This window comes from Eutrema salsugineum, unplaced genomic scaffold (genome assembly GCF_000478725.1).
Source record: "Eutrema salsugineum unplaced genomic scaffold, Eutsalg1_0 scaffold_24, whole genome shotgun sequence".
Classification (NCBI taxonomy): Eukaryota; Viridiplantae; Streptophyta; class Magnoliopsida; order Brassicales; family Brassicaceae; genus Eutrema; species Eutrema salsugineum.
The window spans coordinates 1,540,943-1,561,393 of NW_006256797.1; the positions used below are offsets into that span (position 1 = coordinate 1,540,943).

Consider the following 20,451-nt stretch of genomic DNA (forward strand, 5'->3'; position numbering starts at 1 on the left):
TGAGGTCAAGGCAGGTCTAACAAAGGCAATACTTGATAAGGACCCAGATGGTATTCAGGAGCTGGTAAACAAAGGCCTCAAGATGGGACATCAAGGACAAGGGTCTAATGGTTATCAAAGGCAGCCAACCTCAGCTTTTATGCTCAAGACCATTGAGATGCTAAAGAGCATCAGTGCTTCTCCTCACCCCAACTATCCACCTGATAAAAGCTTAATGAATGTGAAAGAGTTGAGAGAGAGAAGAACTTGTGGAGATTCCTTGCTGAGTTGACATATATCTGAGTATGGCTTTGCATTGCATAATTGAGCATGAACTTGAATTCTCATTGTGATCACTTCTCTCAAAAAGAAAATGTGAACTCCCATTGCATACAACCTCTTTCTCTCATTTGCTCTTTTTGCTTGAGGACAAGCAAAGGACAAGTGTGGGGGAGTTGATATGTTCATAATTTGCATCATTTAGGTTGCATAAATCATTCCAAATCATGTTCTATTTCATGTATTTTAGGTCCTTAGGGTTTGTTTTAGAACTTAGGAGATGCATTAGGTCCCAATGAGTCTTTGCATGTTTTGAGTGTCTATCAGGTGATTATGGAGCTGAAAAGATGAATCCAGGAGGTGGAATGGTGAGCAGGGCTTGAAAAAGTGGAAAACTTGAGTCTATGGAGGTTATCGGCCATTCTCGCTGGCCAGGAAAGTTTTACCGGCCATTTTCATGTACCGCGGGAAGCTTTACCGGCCATTTTCACGTACCGCGAATTAAGTATATCGGCCAAAATCTCCGGGTGCGAACGAGTCTCAGAAATCACCTGTCCGGGGAGCCTTCCGGTCCGATTCAGATGGCGGGTCCTTCATAGAAGTTGGAGAGCATTGAAGCACGGTCTCATAGCAATTGGAATCGTAGAATTCGGACGCGTGAGCAGAGAGATAAGCTCGTCGGAAGAAACCCCTGTCTCGCAGGTATTCCGGACCGAGCAGATCAGTTCTGAAGGATGCGAAGGACGGTGCACTTCCAGGCCGATTCAGCTTCCGGGTCCTTCATGAGAATCAGAGACATTTGAGTCTTCTTTCCAGAACGTCCAAGATCATTCAATTCGGATCTATGAGCAGGAAGATACGGCCTCCGGAATGGACACATGTCTAGACGCCTCTCTCTGGTCGTATACATGCACTGCAAAGATGTGCCCTCCAGGAAGCCTTCCACCTCCCAAGCACTGAAACTTCCTTCACAAAAGTTGGAGATAAATGAGTCCTCTGTCTTCTGCAACCGAAATCATTCAATTCGGACAAGTATCACAGGAGTTACACTCTCCGGAATGCGAAGTGATCTAAGCTGCTCTGGATGCTGCGAGATGGTCTTGCGACTTGGTTAACCCGCAGGCCTGAAGATGAACGCCTGAATGCTGATGCTGCGAGTTGAAATGTGCGGGTAAACTATCACTGGAAGAGGTCTGGAGCTCCCGAGCAAGAGAAATGCTAAGTCCACAATCGTGCGACTTAGGCATGCGAGTCATCCGCGCCTGGATCTAGGCCGCACGATCACTCGGAATTCACTCCGACTTGAGCCTGCGACCTAAATGCAATAGAGACCAACCCGCACAGTTTCTACATCCCCCAGAAACCGGCTCAGCCCTGCGAGTTGGAGAGGAAGGAGACCATGCCGCAGAAACACTCGCAATTTACTCCTAGATAGGCGTGCGGCTCCGACAAGGCGATTCAAGCCTCACAAGACAAGTCTTCATCTACTGCGACTTAGGTGTGCGGCCTGGGACATACTGAACCGACCCGCAGCTTTTCCCACTTTATCCATTAAAGCCGGGTCAGGACCCGGTTTGTTCCGGGCTGACCCGGTTCGTTTTTAAGAAGGTATAAATACTTTTTAGGGTTTTTTGGGGGAAGAACTAAGTTTTATTCCCTTTGTCTCTTGCCTCTTTGGTGAAAAGACTCCATTAAGAAGAGAAATATCTATTTTTTTTGAGTGTTTAATCAAGAGAGTTTTAAGAGATCTGGGTGTTTAAAGCTGTTTTCTTTTGAATCTATCATCTCCATCTCCATTTCTCATCATTAATCATGCTAATCTTCTCAACTTGCAAAGGTTTAAGAGAGATTAGTATGATTAGTGAGTAAAATCCCATATTAAGGTCTTAGATATGTAGATTAGGGTGCTTAAGTGGTAGATTAGTGAGCTTAGGGGTTAGATCATGCATATTCCATTCTCTACAACTTGTTCTCTATGCTAGATCCATACAAATCATATGTGGTCTAGATTCTGGGCATTTCATGCACCAAAAGTGTTTGATGAAATGTCTGAACCAAAGTTGTTAGAGGTTTAAGTGTTATTCATCATGGGAATGATTGTTTATATGCTTAAATGACAGATTAAACTGATTCTTAATGCTTGTTAACTCATGTTTCACTGATGATGATTGGGTTTGAAACTGATTTAGCATAGGAGTTAATGCCTTCATGAGAGGATTAGCTTAGTTAGAGATGTTTATGTTAAATGGCTTGCTTGATCATATGATTCATTAGCTCATTAGTTTATCACTGAAGGCACCCTAATCCACTATCATGTCTAAGGCCTTTCTTATCATCATTCATACATTCTCATCATTTGTCATTGTTTAGTTCTTGTTTAAGCATTTCATTAATCCTTAATCCTGTTTAAGTTTGTAGTTGTCTCTAGATTAATCAAAACCCACTCTTGTTTGCTTGAATTAAGAACTTGATCATAAAGCTTAGTGTCTAACACCACATCTGGATTGATAAACCTCTTTGTGCTACATTGACAAGGGGATTGATAGCCCTGAGACCATGAAAAGCCTTGTCTATCACAAAGGCTGGAGAGGATGGAGGGGAGGGAGAGCTAGAGAGATAGAGTGTTTGTAGAGAGAGAGAGAGAAGTGCGGAAAGAGCGACAAAAGAGGAAAACTCGTGTCCCTTATATAGATTTTGTGATCGTCGTAAAACTGTCGTAACATTACGACGGTTTTACGACGTTTTGGTTGTAAAACCAACATACCAGTGCATGACACGACACGTGGCCTGCTCACAGCATTTGAGCATTACGACGATTTTAGGACGATTGTTCATCAAACCATCGTAAAACCGTCGTAATACGCTGACATTTATACCCTCGTACCTCGGACCTAGAGCCAATCCGGCGGCTGTCAGATGTATGATCGTCATTAACGTTACGACAGTTTCACGACGGTTTGATAAACAATCATCGTAAAAACGTCGTAAATTTACGACGCTTGTACGACGGTTGTACGATGGTGTTTAAAAAAGTTATCAAACCCTAAATCTTTCAAAAGGCTTATTGCATTAAGGACAACGCAAAGCTGATTTTAAACTAACATATTACAATAGGTTCATCACTTTACATGTATGACTGATTTGGTAAATGAGATAACAAATATTTCAATCATCTTATCTAATATATAACCTTTTACTTAACATTTACAAAAACTTGCATGAACTTGTAAATATGTATGAGCTTTTTCAAATTTCTGATTTTTATCAGAATGAATACTTTTCATATAAAATAAGATAATCTATCAAAAACATTTGTGAAATAGTTAAAAACCAATCAGATATAAAAGATTCAAAATCTTGGATTTGAAATTTATGACGATTTTACGACGGTTTTGGCAGTTCATCGTAAAATCGTCGTAATAATACGATGAATTTACGACTGATGGTCGTAAAGTCGTCGTAATACTCATATACTATTCATTCAGGGTATAAGACCTAAACTTGGAGTTTAGGGTTTACAAAAATCATCGTAAAACCGTCGTAAAACCGTCGTAAGGGTTATAGTTATCATTATAAAAATATTCAAACAAATATAATTACAAATTACATTATAACAAATATTCCCTAAAAACATGCATGAAAATCAATCAGATTCATCTTCTTCTAGTTCTTCGTCACCATCAGCGTCGTCTTCCGCCAAATTGTCATCATCATCCTCGGTTTCATCAAACTCATCACCTTCTTCTTCTGTATCATCAGGGAGATCTTCAACTTGCCTGTTCTGAGGGTCAATTAAGAAAATCTCCTCATCAACATCTGGTTCAGTCAGATCTACGCAAGTGTCCTGTTGAAGTGAAACATCCTCAACCCCTACAATCTTGCCCCTCGGAGCCACTTTAAATACTGTTAACCATGAGATTCCTGTTGCTCGAACTCGGGGGTATGGCAGAAATGTGACATGTTCCGCTTGAGAAGCTAATATAAATGGCTCAAACCTGTTGTACCGTCGTGATTTATTCACGTCAACAACTCCAAACTTGTTTAGTCGTACCCCTCTTCCAACAGTTAGATCAAACCAGTCACATTTGAAGAGAACAATTTTCAGCCTTAACAATCTAGGATACTCCACTTCAATTATTTCTTGCAGAACTCCATAAAAATCTCACCCCTCACACAAAATCCATAGTTAGTTGTCGCCCACTTTGCACCGTGACTGTATGTGTGAAAAACATAGCCCCGAGTGAAATACATGGAGGCTGTCGTTATTTTTGCCATCGGACCTAGGAGTAACTCATGGAACCATGTTGAAAATTCATCCGGATCATTCGGGTCCACCTAATCAGAAAAAATCTTGCTTGAATTTCTTAATTTTGCAAATATGCATGCAACCATGTCGGATATCAAAGTCTTTTAATTTATATTTTATAAGTACTTGCACTTTTAACCACTGGGCATAGTGTTGATTTTTACGATCATTGATTTCAGTTTCAGAAACCCCAAAGATGCATTCTTTAACCTCGTCAACGAATGTGCTGCAAAAACAACTAATAATTAAGACCGACTGATTTATATATATATATATATATATAGTGGAAAAAATATACCTCTCATACGATGATAACTCTTCGCAGTTTAGCAGGATATACGTATGTGCACTGTGATAATCTTTTTCATTGGACCACGAAACTTCCTTCAGTTTTCCACTAAGACGTCCGATCGGTGAGAATATGTCAGGTACACCCTCAACGACGATTTTACGTTGATTGTGCGATAAAAATTTTCATCGACATTAGTTAGGTGAACATGTTTTAAATGTTCTTCACATACCTTCTTTGTCGACGTAAAATCGTTGTAACTGTACATCAGATTTTTTTCGTCGTATATTCGTCGTAAAGTTGCATCCATTTTACGACGATTTTTCATTAAATATCAAATCTCTCTTTATCGATGTATAATCATCGTAAAGCGTCGTAAATTATACGTCGATGTTACAACGATTTTTTTTTACGACGTTTTTTTTTCTTGTAAAATCATCGTAAAATCGTTGCATTTTTGCGACGATTTATAAACCGTCGTAACAGACCGTTAGAAAACGATTGTTTTCTTGTAGTGATTATCTGCTCTTTTCCGATCTCGAATTTCAATATCAAACTCTTGCAGCAAGAGTATCTATCTGATTAGCCTTGGTTTGGCATCTTTCTTAGACATGTGATACTTGATTGCAGCATGGTCGGTATGAACGATGACCTTAGACCCGACGAGATAAGATCAAAACTTTTCAAAAGCAAAACGACAGCTAAAAGCTCCTTCTCCGTAGTCGCATAATGCATTGAGCTTCATCCAGTGTTCTACTTGCATAGTAGATTGTGTGCAGTTTATTTTCTTTCCGCTGACCAAGCACAACTCTGACAACAAAATCGCTTGCATCACACATGATTTCGAATGGTTGTTCCCAATCGGGTGGCTGTACAACTGGAGCAGAAACAAGAGCATTTTTGATCTTATGGAACGCTGCTAGGCATTCATCATTGAACTTGAAGTTCGTTTCTTTGCATAGAAGACGTGTGAGGGGTCTAGTAGTTTCAGAGAAGCCTTTTATGAATCGCCTATAAAACCCGGCATGTCCCAAGAAATTTCGGATACCCTTAAAATTAACTGGGTGTTGTAGGCTAGTCATGACTTCAATTTTCGCTTTATCAGCTTCAACACCTTTCCCAGATATTTTATGTCCAAGTAGAATTCCTTCTCGGACCATGAAGTGACATTTTTCCAGTTCAGGACAAGATGCTTGTCTTCACAACGCTGCAAAACTTTCCCTAAATTTGCCAAGCATTTGTTGAAAAAGGATCCATAGACAGATAAATCAGTGAAAATAAACATCATGCACCGCTGAAAGGTTGCATGTGCATTACACAATCCGAAAGGCATTCACCGGTAGGTAAAAATTTTGTATGGACAAGTGAATGTGGTATTTTCTTTATCTTCTGGCCTAATAGGAATATGGGAAAATCCGGAATAACCGTCCAGAAAGCAGTAGTATTCATGATTTGCTAATCTTTCTAGCATTTGATCAGTGGTAAAGGAAAATGATCTTTCCAAGTTGCTGCATTCAGTTTTCTGTAATCGATGCACATTCAATGTCCTGTTACTTTTCTTGTAGCGATCATTTCATCCTTGTCATATTTTTCATCCTTGTCATTTTTGACAACAGTTACTCCTCCCTTCTTTGAGACAACATGCACATGACTAACCCACATGCTATCCGAGATAGGGAATATGATTTCTGCTTCCAAAAGTTTCATGATTTCTTTCTTTACTACTTCCATCAGGTTTGGGTTTAACCTCCTTTGGCTCTCAATTAAATTTTTGGCATTGTCCTCAAGATTTATCTTGTGCATACAAAGGTCTTGACAGATACGTGGTGTGTCTTCAAGAGAATAACCTATGGCTTTCCTATGCTTCCTTAACTCATTCAACCACATAACAGTTTCAGCTCTACTTAGACCGGAATTTATGATACAAGGTAAGTTGAATTTGGTCCAAGAAAAACATACTTAAGTCAATCGGGAAGAGGTTTAAGCTCGACTTTTGGGGCTTTGAGTTCGCTCCATGGGTCGTTTATAGCTGCCAAGGCATCTTTTGGAGGGGTAGGGATGTGATTTTTCTCATTCAGGTTGAGGTAGTTCACAAGTTTCGCATAATCAACGGCTTTGTCAAGCATTTGCACACGTTCCTTCGAAACTTCTTCGAGCAGGCTACGATCGTCATCTGTGGTTGTGAGGATGATTTTTAAGGGATCGTCAAGGAGGAGTTTTTCATAAACTTCCTCAGTGATCTCAATCTCATTAATCCAGCAAACTCTGCCCTTCTAAAGTGGGTTTTCCAAGACTTTTGCTCATATCAAACTGCATAACCAGGCTCCCTAGATGGAGATCTATCTTTCCTTCTGGAACATTTATTATTGCCCCTACAGTTGATAAGAAAGGTCTGCCAAGTATGAGAGGGTCCTTGGGTTCCCTTTCTAATTCAAGCACTACAAAATCAGTTGGAATACAGTTTTCTCCTATCATGACTGAAACATCAACCAGGATTCCTTCCGGCTGTCTGACTGATCGATCGGCAAGAATCAGTGAGATTTTTGTGGGTTATAAAGTATGATATCCTAGACGTTTTGCAACTGAGAGTGGCATCATGTTGATGTTTGATCCCAAATCACAGTGAAAACGTTCGAAAGTCATACTCCTGATTGTGCAAGAGAGTACAAAATTTCCCGGATCTTCTTTCTTCTGGGGGACATGGTTTTGTAAGATGGAAATACATTCATGAGATATCATCATAACACCTTCTTCTAATGCTAAAGAATTTGTTAGAATGCCCTTCATGTATTTTCTAAGAGCAGGTATCTTTGCACAAGCTTCAATAAAAGGTAATCTCACATTTAACTGCTCAATTAGCTCTTTTAGCCTAGCCCTTTCTTTCTCCTTCTTTGGTCTTTTCATGGCTCGTGGGTATGGTGGTTTGGGCTTGTAAAGGCGAGTAGGAGGAGGTGGTATAGGCTCTTCTTCAGGAATTTCTTGAGGAGTTTCTTCCTTTTCTTTTTCTCCCTCTTTCTTGTGTACTGTATCTCCCTCTTCATTAGCCGAAACTCCTCTTTTTTCTCCTTCCTTGAAATCTTTTGGGTACTCTGGCTCCTTGTAAGCTAGAACACTCTTGAGGGTAATTGCTTTTAAGTGATCAGAGGTCTCTAATTCATTCATTCTTTCAGAAAAAGGTTCATCAAGATCATTAACAGAGGAATCTGTCTCCTTTGATTAATCACTAACCTGAAGAAGAAAAAAGACGGAGAGCTTGTTAATAGCATCCTCATGTCTTTTTGATTGACTATCCATCTCCTTTTTGAGTCTATTAACTTCTTTTTCAAGTTCTTCAACCTTGGAAAAAAAGATAGTAAGGAGGGAATGCTGGATTTGATTGATCGGATTTAGTTTGCTCGACAGAAGTTTTTAAAAGAGGTTGAAAATCAGGCTGGCCGCGGGTGAAGGAGTCGCGGCTGCGGTGGAGTTGTTCTTGCCCGCGTTCAAAAGCTTCCCACCCGTGGTGGATACTAGCTTCGCCGCGGTTGAGAGGCTCCCACCCCTGGTGGAGTTGATTCTGCTCAGCCTCTTCAATCTGGTAAACATCTGCAGTCTGCATCATCTCATGGGTTTGGAAGTTCCTCTTCCATTCAGGGTTGTTCATCTTCTCTATGTGAGGCTCATTATGGTTGCTTCCATCATTAGGGTTATGAATTGAATTTGTCTTTTTAAGGATCATCTAGACACATTCCAAAATCTGGTTTAGACATTCTTTATCAGCAGATGATTCTTCTTCCTTGATCTTAAGACATCTGGATTGGGTTAGAAGCCTTCTATTTCTGATATTTCTAGCTAGATTAGTGATATAGGCGTTAGCCTCATCTACAGATCTAGTGGAAAAATCTCCATTGCTAGAGGTATCAAAAGAAAACTTCAGCTCTTCACTAACACCATGGTAGAAGATGATCATTAAGCGCTCCTCGGAGAAACCATGGTGTAGACAATCTCTCTGGTAGTCTCTGAATCTTTCCCAAGTATCATATAGGTCCTCTATATCCTTTTGCTGAAATTTTTGTTTCTTGTCCCTTAAAAGATTGGAACGATCTCTGGTGTAGTATTGACTTAGAAAAGCCTCTCTACACTCTTTCCACGTTTTTAGGTGGCAAAGTTTTAAGCCATTTACTAGCTCTACTATTTAGAGAGAATGGAAAAAGGACGCACATATGGTAATCAGTATTTCTAATTATGGTTGAACACAGTTCTTCAAAGTTTTCAATGTGATCTATTGGGTGTTATGTGGGAAAACCATTATACTTTTTGAGATAACTGATGTATTGTACGTTAGATTTAGAGTCGCCATCCTTAGGCAGAGGTGGTCGAATTGCTCTCATGTCTGCGAAGAGTTTGTGGGCTGCGTCTCATTCTCCAATCAGCTGTTCTTCCTTCTTGGCGTGTTTTGGTTCTCCAATCACTTCTTTGCCATCATCAATTGGGTCATTAAGCTCTTCATAAGATGGATCACCATCTAGAAAAGAGTGTTCTCCAGCAGAGGATCAGAGATATATTCTCGATCCCTCATCGAGAAATTACCTGAAAATTCAAAGAAAAATAAAAATTAGAAGTAGTCCTATAGAATTAAGCAGAGATTCGCAACGAAAGAGCTCAAAATCCCCGACAACGGTGCCAAAAGCTTAATGCTAAGATAATCAAGGGTTACTTCTACCTTCACGTTTTAAATTTATAACCTTAAATATCTGCAAGTGCACAGATGTACGCTGTAGTACTTATGGGTCGAATCATAGAGATTTTGAGCTTTCAGTGCGAATCAATCAAAATTTAAGTATAGTAGAACAAGCAAAATGGGAGTTTTTGGTTTTGGTATCACTAAATCTAAATGCAAACGAAATAAATAGGTTGTAAAACAATAAGGACTAAACGTTGGGTCTAAAGGGTTTTCGCAGGGGTTCATGAACTGATCTCAAGACAAACAAATCGATGAAGGTAATCAACTAGTGAGGATCCCGAACTCGAATAGGCGCGTGTATGATTAGCCAACTCTCGCCACCATAATCAACAAATCACTCAACTCGGCAATTAACTCTTGCTCTCAAGCCGTGAATAAGATCATGCATTAAAAACAGAATTCATCCACGCTCGCGATTCTCTATAGGTAGCTTTCTTCTCCTATAGCGACTTCGCTCGATCACTTCTAGGTCTGGTAATTCGCTACAACACTCTCGTGGCTCCAATTACTGAGATCAGTTTCTAAGCGGCTAGCAACAAAAACAACATAGGGAACAAGAATGAACGAAGGACTTCTAGAAGATTATGAACCCTAAATCTAACAAAGCATAAAATTAAGACATGAAATTCCCTTTGAAAAAACTCTTAAAAACCCAACTGAGAAATTACTCAGACATAGTTGAGTTTAACATCACAAAAATATTTAGAATTGCAGAAAATTGAAATATACAAAGGTTAGAAACGAAGAACAGAGTGAAGAAGGAGGGCCGATGGTTCCCCTTTCGGTGGCTCCTCTTCACGGCGAGTCTCTCTCTTTAGGGTTCCTGGCAAAATGTGGCACATCCCTTCTAAACGACTTAAAAGAGGTATATATAGTGTCTTGAGTCTTCGGGAACGCCTAGGGTTTGCAGGAATAATGACGGGAATGACTTGGGATTTAAAACGGGCTTCAAAGGCTCGGAAATAAACTCCCCATGGTCTATAATGTCGCACCCCCGGTGAATGATGTTTTGGCCGCGGGTGAGCTTTTGACTCTGTTGATTCGCCTTCAGTGCATCGACCATATCTGGAGAACTAACCGTTGGATTGCTTTGATTCCACTTGCATTGGAAAGCTGGTTGTCTCCTATATCACGTGTCCAATTATCCGACGGTGGAAAGGCCTTCATTTGTGTCCAAACTTCCGACGGTCTGAATTTATCCAAAGTTGTACTTTTTGCTTTCAAGTGCACTCATTTTGTCAAAAAATCCTGAAAACCGTTTTGAAACTCTAAAACATGGAAATCACTTAAAAACCTTAAAACTGAGTGAAAAAACCTGAATAAGACATTAAAAGTGATACAGAAAAGTTGTCAAAATAAGGTGTTATCATCATACAACACCGAGGCATGCTTTGTTGAGAACACTAGTCTCAGAACGACTAAGTATCAAGCTGGGAGCATCAAAGAGGTTTTATCTGAATTTTTCCTCGGCATGGACCACTAGGAACAACTACTTCGAGGCCCTCCTAAATATGACCCTTCTGTATGAACCCCTCGGCATGGAAATACCGAGGCAGCACTTACACGCAACAAATGTTCAATTCCTCGGTCTAACCCCTTGATGCGATTGTAAACGGGGTTGGTCGTTTTTACTAAGCTTCAAGTTTTAAATTTATAACCCCTACATGTCTGCAAGTGCACAGATGTGCGCTATAGTACTTAGGGTATCGATCCACAGAGACTTAGTTGTTTCAGTACGAATTCACGGCAATGCTGAAATCAGATTAGAACTAAACATGTTTGGGTTTTGGTTGTCACGAAATCTAAAATAGAATAACTAAACAAGTAAAAGCAATTAAAAACGAAAGCAGGTAAAGCAAATAAAAAGCGATTAACAAAGGCGAATGGAAGCAAGTAAAAAGCGATTGAAAATCAAGGCTATAAACAATGGAAACAAACGTTGGGCATCAAGGGGAATTCGCAGGGGTTCATGGACTAAGCTATGTCGATTTTAAACAAGTGATAAAGGTAATCAACTACGTATGTTCTAGAACTCGAGGCATGGAAGTATGAATAGCCTACTTTCGCAGCACTAAACAACTATCTCTCGCAACCCTGATCAGTAGGTTTCCACTCTGATCCTGGAAGGGAGAAGATGCAATAGCAGAACAAGACTCATCAACATTCACAACTCAACTACAGGTAGGTTGATACTCCTATAGGAGAATTGCTCCTTTCACCCTAGTTCAGACAATCAATGAAAACTTTCGCAACATATCATATCAGATCGGCTTCTAAGTGGCCAGCAGAGAATCACACAGTAAAATTAAAGGCAAACAAAAAACATCTAGAAATTAATAATCCTAAATCTATCGATCATAAGCAAAGACACACGAAATTCCCTTTGAAAAATCCCTTTAAACCCAACTGGGTAACTACTCAAACATATTGTAACAAAGCATCACAGAGTATTGAAAGTTGCAGGAAATTAAAGAAAAGAATGAAGAAAAACAAAGAACGGAGAAGCAGATGGAGGTGCGATGATATCCTCCAGCGGTGGCTCCTCCTTCAAGGGCGGTGGCCTCCTAGGGTTTGTGAGGCACACGAACTCTCTCTCTCTCTTTGTCTAAATTTTTGGGCTTTATTGGTCTCCTCCCTTTAGAATGACATAAAGAGGGTATTTATAGCTTCTGGAGTGGTCCTGGACACTTAAGGCTTCAAAAATAACAAAAGGAATTGATTTGGGCTTTAATTAAGTCGTCGGGAAAGTGAACGTTTTCTGGCCGCGGTCGCGGTGCTTCTACCTGCAAGAAAATAGGTGTTTGTCGCGGTCCCGGCTAATGCTCTCTTCTGAAACTGCATTTTCTGTCATTCTTGCATCGTGAGTATCTGAAGATCTAACCGTTGGATTGTCTCCAAACCAAGTGCATTAGAAAGTTGGTTGGATTCTCTATGTTGTCTCAAATTTGGGGGTGATCAGACGGTGAGAAGGTCTTATCGCTTGCAATACTTCTGATTGTCTGTATTTATCCAAAATTGCTCATTTGTTCCAAATTGCATATCTTTTGCCCAAGTTTCATGTAAAGCCTTTTGAAACTCTAAAACATTGAAAACACTTTAAAAACATTGAAAACAGAGTTAAAACACCTGCATAAGATACAATTATGATCCATAAAAATGGTCAAAATACGGTGTTATCAACTCCCCCAGACTTACCTTTTTGTTTGTCCTCAAACAAACTTAAGTCAGGAAAATTTTTTTTTTGAAAATCGCAGGAACTAAAAATATCTCAGTGACCGTCCTTCTAAACCATAACTTATCGTGAAACATCTATTTGGATCTAGTCTAGAAAATTCTCACCGAAATACAAGCAAACTAGTCCGTTAATCCGTCATGCGAAAATCTACACACTTAGATCTAACTTCCAGTCAACTAGCTCTCTACATTAATTAAGTGTAGTAGTGAATTCTCATTAAAGACATTATTCTGGGTAGACGGCGTTTGGTATGAAAGGCTATTTAAGTGGTGGAGTTTAAGTGTTTCGGGTTACCTGAAGGTTATGGAGGATGCAAGATATTATGCAAAACCGCAAGAGAGAGAAAGACCTATTGATGTCCACAAATTTTCAGTCACTTCTCCTTTGCTACACGTTGTTGCATAATCTTTCTCTTTTGTTGTAAACAGCTGTTCCCCCAGACTTAGATTTTTTCCGGGAATCATAAAGATAATCTCTAAAACTCTAAATAATCAGATCAAGCTTGCCTCAAGTATAAAATTCGATCCTCCTAGACTCTCTAAGGCTTTAAATTTCTTTTCCCTTGTGTTTTTTTTTTTATTCTCTTTTTCGGATTTTTTTTTGTTTTTTTTTTTGAAAAAGGAAATAACCTTTTATAGAGTGAGAGTCTAAGGGACGAAATTGTACCAAGATTTTGAAGTTTTTCCAAGGCAAACTGAATTATCTCCTTTTGTTGAATCATTCCAATGAAATCGCAGGTCTTTGTCTTCAGTGACTGAAAACCGCGTTGATCCTCTTTCTCTCCGACGTTTTTGCACATATCTGCCATATCTGCATATAGGACAATGAAAAACAAGAATGCATGTGGTTAGAAAGAGGTTAGGTTCGGTGGGGAACTAGCTAGATATAAACTTAATGAAAAACAAGAATGCATGTGGTTAGGAAGAGGTTAGGTTCGGTGGGGAACTAGCTAGATATAAACTAGCCATTCAGGATCAACAAAGAGTGGTAAAAGGATAAAGGAGTCCTGAATGTATGATTCGTTTCCCTGATCTAACCCTTTAATGAGAAAATTAAGTTAAAATTAAGTCCAGATAAAATGAGCTAATATCCGGTTAGAAAGAATCTCCATGAATGGAACTCCTCTGGTGGGATTTCGTAATGCAAGTATTCTAGCTACCGCCTAGTCAAGGCCTAAATCACAAAAGAGCAAAAAACGAGGAAATAGCGTAGAAGCACACTGGTCTAAATCATCATAGTATCGTTTATTGTGTTCCTGGTTTGAAAACTTTTTGAAAAACATTTTGAAAACGATTTTTTTAAAAATTTATTTAAAATATTTTGAAAAACTCGTTTTTTTGTGTCCAAAACAAACTCCAAACAAATCAAATTTCATTAGTAACGGACGAACATCCTCCCCCAGACTTATTTCACACTGTCCTCAGTGTGATAAATCTTGGAAAGAATGGTAAAGAAAATAGAAAAGCTGAAATGTTTAAGAGTACTTATCGTGCTGGAGAGTGCTGCTCGTCTTTTGTGTTCGTTCTTCCTTATTGAAAACCTGAAATTAAATAAACAGAAACAAAGCAATGGAAATATAAAATAAAGGTCAAAGGGAAATAGATAAAATACCAAGTGGGTTGCCTCCTACTAAGCGCTTCTTTCAAATCATTAGCTTGACATTGTTGCTCGATTAGACTTAACCGGGGTCGTGACACTCCTTGATCTCATCATTGGCCGATGATGGATCAATCAAAAACATCACTTCTCTTTCGTCTTCTCTTTCTTCAGGCAGACATGGCTTTACACGCTGTCCATTCACTGTAAATGAGTTTCCGGTTTTGTCCCATAGGACAATGGCTCTGTATGGTTTGACTTCCTTTATCGTGAAGGATCCTAACCATCTTGAACGTAATTTTCCTGGAAAAAGCTTATGACGAGAATCGAAAAGAAGAACTTTATCGTTAGGAGCAAAAGTTCTATGAATAATCTTCTTATAATGATATGCTTTAGTCTTCTCCTTGTAGATCTTCGAGTTTTCGTAAGCATTGTGTCGAATTTCTTCTAACTCGTGAAGTTGAAGTAGTCTTCTTTCTCCAGCTGTTTTCAGATTCATGTTCATCTCTTTGATAGCCCATTGCGCCTTATACTGGAGTTCTATTGGAAGGTGACATGCTTTTCCGTAAACTAGGTTGAATGGTGTTGTTCCTAATGGTGTCTTGAATGCGGTTCGATATGACCAATCTTTGCGATGGACTGCAGTTGTTTTCTGCAAAATCGACTTGATTTCTCTGTTTGAGATCTCTACTTGACCGCTGGTTTGGGGATGGTATGGAGAAGCAACTTTATGTGTAACTCTATTCTTTCTAAGAAGATTCTCGAAAACTCTGTTGATGAAATGTGATCCTCCGTCGCATCGCGAGATATAAGCTTGAGTATTTTTGAACAAAGTAGGCCACCAGAAACCTGCTTGTAAGATCTTTGAAGCAGTTTTGAAGGTTGTGAAATGTCCTGCGTAAGACGAGCTATGACATCCGAATAAAATTCCTTCCATCTCTTCTTCAGCCACAAATCTTCGGAATAACCCATCAGCACATCTCTTATAGAGATAGGGTTCATCCCAATAATAATGTCTTACGTCCTTCAGAAACTTTTTCTTCCTATACCCGAAAAATTGTGGTGGTTCTACATCAGCTGCTAGGTAATTTGCTATGTGCCTAAACCATGGGGTGTTAAAAGCATCTGATCTTCGCATGAGTGGACGTGGTGGTGCGGTATTGGCATTGGTTGGGGTTGTATCTATTGCATAGATGTTTTCTTCTGGCAAACTATCATTTAAAGGCAATATTTCTTCAACTCGAATTCGTGAAAGATGGTCTGCAACTCCATTATCTGCGCCTTTTCGATCTCGAATCTCGATGTCGAATTCTTGCAGTAGGAGGATCCATCTAATCAACCTCATTTTAGCGTCTTTCTTAGACATTAAATACTTGATTGCAGCATGATCAGTATGAACTATGACCTTAGATCCTACGTGATAAGAACAGAATTTCTCAAATGCAAATACGACAGCTAGAAGTTCATTTTCTGTTGTTGCATAATTGCATTGAGTTTCGTCTAGAGTTCTGCTTGCGTAGTAGATTACGTGCAGTTTCTTATTTTTTCGTTGGCCATGCACTGCTCCGACTGCATAGTCACTTGCATCGCACATGATTTTGAATGGGAGTTCCCAATCAGGTGCTTGCCCGACTGGAGCGGAAACTAGGGCTTCTTGATCTTATGAAACGCGGCTAAGCATTCATCATCGAACTCGAAGTTCGTTTCCTTTCAAAGCAAACGCGTAAGAGGTTTAGCTATTTGAGAAAAATCTTTAATGAAACGTTTGTAGAATCCTGCGTGTCCTAAGAAACTACGAATTCCTTTTACGTTTGTGGGAGGTTGTAGGCTTGTCATGACTTCGATTTTAGCTTTGTCAACTTCAATTCCTTTTCTCGAAATTCTGTGCCTAAGCATGATTCCGTCTCGTACCATGAAGTGACATTTTTCCCAATTTAATACTAAGTGCTTATCTTCACATCTTTCCAGAACTTTACCAAGGTTGCCTAGGCATTTTTCGAAAGAAGATCCATAGACCGAGAAATCGTCCATGAATACTTCCATGAAATCCTCAATAAAATCTGTGAAGATCGACATCATGCACCGCTGGAAGGTAGCAGGTGCATTACACAGTCCAAAAGGCATACGTCAGTAAGCAAACGTGCCATATAGACAAGTGAATGTCGTTTTTTCTTGATCCTCTGGGCGAATAGGAATTTGGAAAAATCCGGAGTATCCATCAAGGAAGCAATAGTAGGGGTGATTAGCTAACCTTTCTAGCATTTGATCTATGAAGGAAAGTGGAAAATGATATTTCTTAGTTGTTGCATTCAGTTTCTGGTAATCGATGCACATACGATGTCCAATTACTGTTCTTGTAGCGATCATTTCATCCTTATTGTTTTTAATGACAGTGACTCCTCCTTTCTTCGGGATCTTTAGGAAATTCAGGCTCTTTTTAAGCTAATCCACTCCTAAGTGTGATCGCTTTCACATGATCGGAGGGATCTGCTTCACTTGAGCTCTCGAAAGAATTTTCACTTGGCTCCTCTTCGGAATTTTCTAAGTTTCTAGAATTAGTTTTGATCATCAGGCTGAGGAGGGTGGAAAATTTTTCATTAAAATCCTATTGCATCGTTTTTAGTTCAGATCTAAGATCACTAATTTCTTGAGACCTAGATTTTTCAAGCTCTAGAATTCTTTTGTTTAGGTTTTCAGCTTCAGAAGAGGGAAAACTAGGATAGGGATTGAAATTAGATTGAATAGCCAAGATTTGTTCGGAAGGTGATGTCCAGGCAATTTTGGAAGATATTTCCCCGTGGTCAGAAGGCTCGCGACCGCGGTGAAATAGGTCTTGGCCGCGGTCAGCATCATCACGACCGCGGTGAAAGCATGGTTTGCTGCGGTCCGAATGAATAGACCCGCGATGATCAGAAACGAATGGAAAATCTTGAATTTGATATACTTCTGCAGTGTTCACCATCCCTTGATCATAAGAATCCATTGGGTTGTCCCAACCGTCAAAGTTACACGTATTGTGTGCTTTGTTTGGTTGTTGCAATCCAAGTTGACTCATTATGTGATGGAGACACTTCATAACTTTTGAAATCTCTTCTTTTCTTCTGAGGAAGTGCAGAATTACCAAAGGTTGCTAGATTACGGATGCTGTTTCCAAAATTGTTGATGAAAGCATCTTCTACAGATCTAGTCGAGAAGTCTCCATTACTTGCTGTGTCGAAAGAGTGTCGTAACTCTGGAGTAATACCTCGATAGAAGATACCCAGCAGGTATTCGTCGGTATATCCATGGTGTGGACAATCTCTTTGGTATTCCTTAAATCTTTCCCAAGTATCTAAAAGATCTTCATCTTCTTTTTGTTTAAAACGTTTTGTTTAAAAGTTCTTATCTTGTTCCTTAAGAGATTGGAACGATTTCTAGTATAAAAACGATTTAAGAAAGCTGTTCTACACACTGCCCACGTTTAAGATTTTAGCCATTTGCTGGCGTTGTCTCTCAAAGAGAATGAGAAAAGACTACACTTGTGGTAATCCCCATTTGCTGTAATGGTTGCACATAATTCTTCAAACGTCTTGATATGGTCTATCGGATGTTTGGACATGTAACCATGGAATTGATTTTGTTGAACTAAATGGATATAGGGTACCTTAATTTCGGTTTTGCCATCCTGTGGTAAGGCTGGTTGAATAGCTCTTCGATCTCCCATGAACTTTTTGAGTGAATCGAAACTTCTAATCAGTTCGTCATCATCTTCATGTTTTGTCGATCTGACTAGCTCATCGTCATCATAGATCGGTTCTTCAAACTCATCATCAGTCAGGTCATCGTCGCTTGGATCACCATCCACACGATATGGTGGATCACCAAGACTTCTGATAACACCGTATTTTGACCACTTTTATGGATCATTATTGTATCTTATGCAGGTGTTTTAACTCTGTTTTCAATGTTTTTAAAGTGTTTTCAATGTTTTAGAGTTTCAAAAGACTTTACAGGAAATTTGGGCAAAAGATATGCAATTTGGAACAAATGAGCAATTTTAGATAAATGCAGACCGTCAGAAGTATGACAAGCGATGAAGACCTTCTCACCGTCTGATCACCCCCAAAATTTGAGACAACATATCGTATCCAACCAGATTTCTAATGCACTTGGTTTAGAGACAATCCAACGGTTAGATCTTCAGATACTCCCAATGCAAGAATGACAGAAAATGCAGTTCCGGAAGAGAGCAAGTGCCGGGACCGCGGCCAACACCCATTTTCCCGCGGGTAGAGCCACCGCGACCGCGGAACTTGGTCATTCACTTTCCCGACGACTTAATTAAAGCCCAGATCAATTCCTTTCGTTATTTTTGAAGCCCTAAGTGTCCAGAACCACCTCAGAAGCTATAAATACCCCCTTTAGGTCATTCTAAAGGGCAGACACCGAAACTAATAGACAAAGAGGAGAGAGAGAGATTTTCGTGCAACCCTAAGGAGGAGCCGCCGCCGTCTTCGAAGAGGAGCCGCCACAGGAGTGACCATCGCGCCTCCTTCTGCTTCTCCGTTCTTCGTTCTTCTTCCTTCTTTTCTTTAATTACCTGCAACTTTCAATACTCTGTGATGATTGTTTACAATATGTTTGAGTAGTTACCCAGTTGGGTTTAAAGGGATTTTTCAAAGGGAACTTCATGTGTCTTTGCTTATGAATCGATAGATTTAGGATTTATAATCTTCTAGATGTTCTTCGTTTGCCTTTAATCTTACTGCGTGATTCTTTGCTGGCCACTTAGAAACCGATCTGATATGATATGTTGCGAAAGCTTTCATTGATTGTCTGAACTATGGTGAAACGAGCAATTCTTCTATAGGAGTGGAAACCTACCTGTAGTTGAGTTGTGAATGTTGATGAGTCTTATTCTGCTATTGCATCTTCTCCCTTCCAGAATCAGAGTGGAAACCTACTGATTAGGGTTGCGAGAGATAGTTGTTTAGTGCTGCGAAAGTAGGCTATTCATACTTTCGTGCCTCGAGTTCTAGAACATACGTAGTTGATTACCTTTATCACTTGTTTAAAATCGACCTAGCATAGACTATGAACCCCTGTGAAAACCCCTTGATGCCCAACGTTTGTCTTTAATTGTTTACAACCTTCAATTTAGTTTGTTTTTCATTCGCTTATTACTTGCTTACATTCGCTTTTGTTTAATCGATTTTACTTGCTTTGATTTGCCTTCATTTTCAATCGCTATTTACTTGTTTCCATTTGCCTTAGTTAATCGCTTTTTATTTGCTTTAGTTGCTTTCGTTTTTATTTGCTTTTACTTGCTTAGCTTTCTAGTTTAGATTTAGTGACAACCAAAAACCCAAAACTAAAAACAAAACCTTTTTAGTTCTAATCTGATTTAAGCGTTGCAGTGAATTCGTACTGAAACAACTAAGTCTCTGTGGATCGATACCCTAAGTACTACAGCGCACATCTGTGCACTTGCAGACATTTACGGGTTATAAATTTAAAACCTGAAGCTTAGTAAAACAAAACAACCAACCCCGTTTACAAACCCGCATCAAGTTTTTGGCGCCGTTGCCGGGGACTTAAATTTGTTTCGTTTCGAATCCCAGCTTAAATCCATTAGAACACTTTTTTATTTTTACTTTTTCTTTTGAATTTTTCAGGTTTCTCTGAGATGAGAGACCGGGAACATGTTCCTGGGACTCTTGGTGATCCATCAAATCGTGTGGATGGTGATCCAAGCGATGATGACCTTACTGATGATGAGTTTGAAGAACCGATCTATGATAACAATGAGCTGATCGGATCGGTCAAACACAAAGATGATGATGAACTGATTGGAAGTTTCGATTCACTCGAAAAGTTCATGGGAGATCGAAGAGCTATTCAACCAGCCTTACCAAAGGATGGCAAAAACGAAATTAAGGTACCCCATATCCATTTAGTTCAACAAAAGCAATTCTCTGGTTATTCATTCGAAAACCCGATAGACTATATCGAGACGTTCGAAGAATTATGTGCAACCATTACAGCAAATGGGGATTACCACAAGT

The 20,451-nt window shown here is 39.5% G+C and overlaps 1 non-coding gene across 1 annotated transcript; it reads left to right on the forward strand.

Annotated features, from left to right (window-relative positions):
- The first annotated feature begins 17,686 nt into the window (after positions 1 to 17,686).
- LOC112086043 lies at positions 17,687 to 17,788 on the forward strand. The gene has a single exon (XR_002899268.1). It is a non-coding gene; the product is annotated as a small nucleolar RNA R71 (small nucleolar RNA).
- Positions 17,789 to 20,451: the final 2,663 nt, after the last annotated feature.